The sequence below is a fragment of the Poeciliopsis prolifica genome, unplaced genomic scaffold (genome assembly GCF_027474105.1).
Source record: "Poeciliopsis prolifica strain line A6 unplaced genomic scaffold, Auburn_PproV2 SCAFFOLD051, whole genome shotgun sequence".
In the NCBI taxonomy this organism is placed as follows: Eukaryota; Metazoa; Chordata; class Actinopteri; order Cyprinodontiformes; family Poeciliidae; genus Poeciliopsis; species Poeciliopsis prolifica.
Window position 1 is genome coordinate 334,381 of NW_026562426.1, and position 7,500 is coordinate 341,880.

The following is a 7,500-nucleotide window of genomic DNA, read 5'->3' on the forward strand; positions in this document are numbered from 1 at the left end:
ACAACCTAAACCCTTTGAAAAACCTTTACAACCCCTCGCCTGTGGTGGCGCTGCACCCAGAGCTACTGAAGGAAATGACAGGAAGACTTCAAAAGAAGACATGAGCGCACTTCCTTCTTCGCAAAATGCAACAAAAAATGAAGTAGGTCAGATTTTAGTGGTAACGAGGGGTAGACTTTCACGTTTGTTTTGGTTCTATTTACCCAGGATGGCCTGCGCTCTATTTCAGATCCTGCTTTTGGTGCTGCCTTCGGTCCGCTTGCATTCACATATGGATTTGAACAAAGTATACCTCAATTGAACCGAGTCCGAGATTTTAAGTTCACTGTTTTGCTCCTCATCAGAGTTTGATTGGTCATTCAGACCCCCCTAAATGAACCGGACTTACTACACAAATAAACTACAGTTTTATTGAAGCGGATTAAACTGGGGTGATGAGAAGGCACCCATCGTGTAAAACTGATGAAATAATCAACAGTCACTAAACAGTACACTATGTACTATTTAGTACATATTGTAAGACTGATAAACACAACTGTTTCCAAATAAGCTGAAATATCTACCAGCTCAAGCTAGCATAAAGTTGATGAAAGATGTTGAATCTGATCCTGTAGTCCACACTAACAATTTATGAAGACTTTATATGTATATTTTGATCATTTCTAACAGATGATGTCCAATAGTTAATGTTTCTGCTGACTGTACCTGCAGCTCCTGCTCTCACATAAGAATAAACGGCGCCCTCCTCTGGTGCGCGATTGCCCCCTGAATAATGAGATATACAAGTTATGTTTATAAATACTAAAGACAAAATAATTTATTTTAGGAAAAAAAAACAACAAAAAAAAAAAAACAGTCCTTCCAGAAGATATTAGCTCTCGACAATGGAGGAACTCACTCTTGTTTCCGGAGTTTTTAAATTCCAGGAGGAGTAGGTGACGTGTTGGTCGTCGTTTGCACCTGAAACACATCAAGATGCAAATTCAGTCACGTGGAATTGGCCTGTTTTCAGCCTTGTGTTGGATGTTTCAGTGTTTAACCAGGTCAACTTCACCATTCACAGGCTCGTCAGAGGGCCTCACTGAGCCATTCAGGTTAGATGTACCTGAATTTAACAAATAAGATGCAAATGATCTCCTGTCACAATCACAATTTTTAAAAGTAGAATTGAACAGTTGAAAATTACAGACAAATAAAATCAAGCTTAGTATTCATTTCATAATTCAGTCACTGAAAGCTAAACAAACATTAAAACTGTTGCTGAAACTACTAATTTCATAGATAAAAATACTAATGATACAGATATATTTAGTACTGACCTTGTAAAGGAGAGCTGTACTCATTAGCTTCAGTTTGGCTGCCTGTGTGATTTGTGTCGGAGCCAAAGCCTCTGCTTGCTGCCCGGGCCGACCGAATAAACACAATATACATTGAAAAAACAAAACAAAACATAAAAATGAAAAGCATTGTAAAGATATTTTTTTTGTGTCGATGAGAGCAGATGAAAATGTTTTGCAGACATGAGGAAGACAGGATCTAAAAGTGTATTTATAGAAACATGAAAAGATGTTCAAAGATGTTTTTATGTTTTGGTTTTCAACACAAGATTGATGTCGCTATGACAGCCTCTATAGGTCATTAGAAGGTGCAACTCTGACCTTTGAGCTTTAGGAAGCGACTCAGAAGCAGCAGGAGGACAACGAGGACGATTCCACAAACGGGTCCGAAGACCCACATCACAGGAAACGAAGAGCTGCTCTGTTTTGAAACAGCTGCTGTAAATTAAGAAAACAATGCATCTTCATATGTAAATATACGAGTCTAGGTTTTCACAATTATTCATCTGATCATTAAAATATTTATAATGTTATACTTACCTTTAACAGTTATCCAACTCTGAGGTGAAACTTTTCCTGAATGTTCACACTTGTAGAAACCTTCATCTGACTGAGACACTGCAGAGATATTCAGCTCTCCTCTGCTGTCATTTTGGATCAATTTGTCATTATGATAGAAATTCGCGTTAGAAAGTTTGTTTTCTCCTCTCAGTCTGCAGCTCAGAGTGACAGAAGCTCCTTCAGTCACAGGATGGACGGGGCTCACCAGGAGAAGATCTTCATCTGTGAACCAGTCAGAGGAAATGAAGCTTCAGTCAGAAATCAGCTGCTGGAGACAATTAGAGAAAGTTATGGAGAATTAACTGAACATACATTTTCTTTGACATTTCATGTTTTTTCGCCACAATGTTCAATGAAAGTGACACAAACTGTAGACCACACAGTTTTGATGATGAAGAGAATCAACTTGAATTTAAAAGTAGACTTGCTTAAAATGTGTTGGAAGAAAACAAAATTTTATCAAAAGATAAATGTTACATTTTGAAAAGTCTTCATAAATTAAATGTATAAATGAGCGCTATGATTTCAAAAACTGTGGAAATTAAATCCACAAATGTTTTCAAAGTTTGGGTTTAATTATTATCTGATCTTTAAAACGATTCTGAGAGGCTCAGAGTTATTTATAAGTATTCTAAACAAATATTTTCTTCTTCTGTGATCATCTGATTAAATTTAAATGAGGCTCTCTGAAAAGGTTCTCATTCACTTTCAAATTATTTTTATGTTTATTTTTAGTTTTTGAAACATGGAGCAGTTAATTTTATGAGAAGCTGTTAAAATTAAAGGAAGGCCACAAATAATAACATACTTTGAAAAGTGATGTTGACGGCATTGCTGAACTCTCCTGATCCAGACTCACACCAGAAAACTGATTTCTGGGACGAAGTTCTGCTAATGTTACATGAAGGTCCAGTCATTGACCCCCAGGGGGAGCAGTTTTTGATGTACAACAGATCATTTGATTCTCCAAACTGCTTCACTCTCCACTCAGCAGAGTTTCCTCCACAGTTCAGTGTCACAGACTCAGAGGTGAAATGTTGATCTGTCACGACTCACTGAGAGAGACGCTGCTGGATGAGGATCTGAAAAACAACATGCAGAAAAGAATCAACATAAACAGATGAAAAGGAAAATCTTAATTCAAATATTTTCTTTGTTCAGATTAAAACATATTTTAGTAACTTGTTGCAACATTGTTCTTAAAAAGTGGAAACATGTCTTTATCTCAAAGACATATCTGTGTGTTTGATGTATTTGTTTCTCTCTGGTTTTGAACAGTGAGCTGTCCAAATGTTTCTCTAATTCCCTAAACAAAAGCCTTTAAATCCACATTGATAGTTGATCATGAACAAAAAATACAGCAACTGAATTATGTTTTAAAGCATTTCCAGTGATCAATATCTCCTCGTTTTCCACTCTTTCTGCAGACTTTATATTTTTCTAAGGTAAAATCAAATGTTGGGCATCTGAATTGGACCCCTAAACCTGAGGGGTCAAGATCCTGACCCCTAAACCTGAGGGGTCAAGATCCTGACCCCTAAACCTGAGGGGTCAAGATCCTGACCCCTAAACCTGAGGGGTCAAGATCCTGACCCATAAACCTGAGAGGTCAAGATCCTGACCCCTAAACCTGAAGGGTCAGGTTTTCCTCCCAGGACGCATTGTAGGGTTTATGTTTCTCCACTGGGGGAGGAAAGTCTGGGTGTCTCTGTTTTTGGATGGACGAAATGGTTGAAAACTTAAGAGAATATAAAAGTTTCATATCAGTCAATAATCAATAATTACTGCATGTTTTTCTTTGTTTAATATTCTAAAGACTGAAAGACTGGCAAGATGACCTTTCCTGGTTTATCCTTCATTCGTTTTTTATTATAATGTATTTTATGAGGCATGTTACTCAACCGGTTGTTGCTAGGTAACCAGTGAGTTAGTTGAGCGATAAAATCCTTTCCTCTGCCGACATTTCCCAGAATGCTTTGGGGTTCTGGATCTAATATTCTATCAGATGATTATTTATTGATATTGACTTTGTATGTTGCAATATATACTGTTAATGATTTATTGTCCAGCTCTTATGAAAGGAAATTAAATCTATTTTCACCACTGGATACAATTTGATAAACTAAATCTTTAATCATACAATCTGATGTTGCAAACTTCTGTGCAGCAAAAACTCAAAAATATGATCAGTGGTACGTCAGGTTGGTGAATAACAAGATTAGTGGCAGAACAGAATCACACTGACCTTTAGACCAGATGAACATTGGTCGACTAAAAATTGTAAAACTTTCTGGGTTTCTTCTTCCAGCTCTACATGCAAATCCTGCTGTGTGTTTCTGTCCCGTAATGATGAAGAAGTTCTCTACAGTCCCATTGATGTCACCATTCAGTGAATCATATCTGTAGTAACTCTGTAGTCGATCAGGAACAGCTTTATACCAGTAGAACCTCCATCCTGCAGACCACTGTTCAACTTCACAGCTCAGAGTCACTGAGGCTCCAGGACTCAACCATGATGGAGACACAGTCAGGAATGAATCTGGTGCTGTTGGACAAAGAAATAGTTTGTTGGTTTATATTTCATAGTGAAAACTTGTTGGAGTCACATTGTGAGCATAGAAAGACAGTGACATCTCCAAACAAGTAAAGGATGCATTTAAAAGGAACCAATCAGCTTTTTTAAAATAGAAACAAGCATGTTACTAATAAAAAATATTCAAAGTTGTGCAATTTTATCAAGCTGATTATTATGTCTTTCAATAATAAAAACATATTATTGAAAGACATATACAACCAGAACTCACAAATAAAGCTACACATTATTAATTAAGATGGGCAACATGGCATCAACCTTTAAAGTCAGAAAATTTAAATTAACCTACAGTTTAGAGTGATGTCGACTGCATTGCTGAACTGTCCAGATCCAGACTCACACCAGTACACTGCTCTGTGGTAATAGGGACTGATGAGGGTACATGAGGATCCAGTCATTGTTCTCCAGTAATAGCAGTGTGATAAATCTGGTTTGTAGCGATTGTTTAAATCTCCTCACTCTCCATTCAGCAAAGTTTCCTTTGCAGTCAAATTGGATTTTCTCATTAGTGAAAAGTTTCTCCCTGTCAGGACTGACTGTGAGAGACGCTGCTGGATGAGAATCTGGAGAAAAAGAAACAGATAAAAATAATCAAAAGGAAATATCTTGAAATAAAACCTTTTCTATGTTTCTGAAGAGTTTTTTGTCTTCAGATTTCAACAAGTGCAGTTCTGGATGATCAGTCCTGAAGATTTGTGCTAATAAGTCACTTTGTTTCACTATTTCTCCAACCTGTCAAGTCTTTAGTTTTATCAATTTACGCCTTAGCAGATGATCACACATTAACTTAAATTGAATGCCAGAAGATTAGTTCATTAGTTTGATCACACTGACCTGCAGACCAGACAAACTTTTGTTCACTGTAATCAGTGAAATCCTCAGAGTTTCTTCTTCCAGCTACATGCAATCCTGATGTGTGTTTCTGTCCAGTAATGATGAAGGAGTTCTCTACAGTCCCACTGATGCTACCAGCTATCAGCTCATATCTGTAGTTGTTCTTTGATAAATCAGGAACAGCTTGATACCAGTAGAACCTCCCATCTTGCAGATGAAGGTTTAACCTCACAGCTCAGAGTCACTGAGGCTCCAGGACTCAACCATGATGGAGACACAGTCAGGACTGGCTTTAATGCTGCTGAACACAGAATTTTTTTTATGTATTAATCCTCTTAGAACTGTGCAAAATGAAATAGTCTCAACACATTTCAGTAGGTAGTTTTTGTTCCATCAGCAACTGAAGAAAGAACTGAAATGTTTTCATATTGGTAATGTTAGATTCAAGCATCATAAGAAAAAAAATGATCATTTCCTGTAACTGTGTGGAGTTGGAAAAAAAGCAAATCATCCAGTTGGAGACGGAACCTGATCGTGTATCGTATCATATTATTTACAAAGTGGAGAAGAGACAAAGTTTGTGTTTTTAAGTGACCGTTAGAGATATGATCTCAGTCCTGCAAATCATATGTGGGCAGAGCTGAAAAAGTGTGTCAGTGGTGTTGTCATGAGGTGGTGATGGAAATGCAGCCGACCTACGTAAAGGTAGATGATGATGATGTTTTAATGAAGAATTGAAGAAAAAAACCTGGCAGCACAGCAGAGCAGAAGGCTGGGGCTCAGCACTGGTAGCAACAGGTCAAACGATTGGACAGAAGAGACAAACTTACTCTACAAACATGCGGCAACAACAAGGACTCGCTGAAGAACAAGGAACACAGGTGGGGTGAAATGAACAGAGGGAAATCATGGAACGAGACACATCTGGGTATTATCAAGGGGAGACCGGACAACACGGAGACTCAGAGACACAGAAACTCAAACTAAACACACAGAAAACTCAAATCCTGACGTGTGGCCTGCAGTGGTTCAAAATACCAGGAAACTGTGGAGAGGAACTTTGTGAAAAGACACAAAAATAATCTGACCTAAAATAAGCAATTAAAAAGACAATTCCACAAGCATTAAGGACACGGATACAGAGGTCTGAGTTTGAACACAGCAACAAATTACTTTAATTTTATTGGCTTTTAGCAAAAACAATCAACTGAACTTTCACTGAAAAAGTTGAGAAAATTTTAAGATTCATTCATTATCACTTCAAACTACAGTTTGAACTTTTACTACGTTCAGTGTTAATATCTGATGATTTTCATCTGATGTGACAAAGAAATCCACAATATTATTCAGTTTTAACAATCTAAAGCATCAACTTTTGAACCATCTTAATAGCTTTAATGATCAGTGTTCTGCAGGGAGTTGTCTGTTTCCTTGCATGTAATACAACTGAGTGAAGTTGCCCCTCCCACCTGTTTCAAATCAAACAAAATTGGTGTTAATCAACTCGACTGTGTTTGAGCTGCTATCATTCAAAAGATATCATGAAAAATGTTCTCCAGGGATCAACCAATCTCCTCCCCTGCTCACATTAAAACGTATTTAAGTGCACAATCTCAGCTCGGCTAAGTTGGTGCAATATTTATTATGAAAGTTTAAAGGTCAAAAGATCAATCAGCCCCACCCCCACTTTTACGAAATCAATCAAATCTGGTGTCAATCAACTCATCTTTGTTTGTGATGATAAATCACAAACATAGACGTAAATAGATGTAAATTTAGGTAGTTAGGTACTAGCCTATGAACTAAATTTAACTTTAACATGGATGAAATTTACTTGGAAGTAGGTCTTATTCAGAATGAACTGCTACAACAACAGGCAAAACAAACTTGGTGACCTGTGTTTAAATGTCTGATCACTAGAGGGTGCTATTAAACAAACTGTACTATTGAAATACAAAAAGTCAGACTAGAGTAGAACTAGCCATGTAGTGAGCTGTTTCCAGCTCACTTTCATGTTTGACATTTATTTTCACTACTTCAAATCAGTCCACAAACTAGCATATAATGATTATAAAGGTAGGGGGGTGGTTGACCTTTTGACCTTTAACCTTTTATTAATATTTTCAAATCAAAAATGGCACAAACAAAAATGTTTGCCGCACAAATCAGCACAAA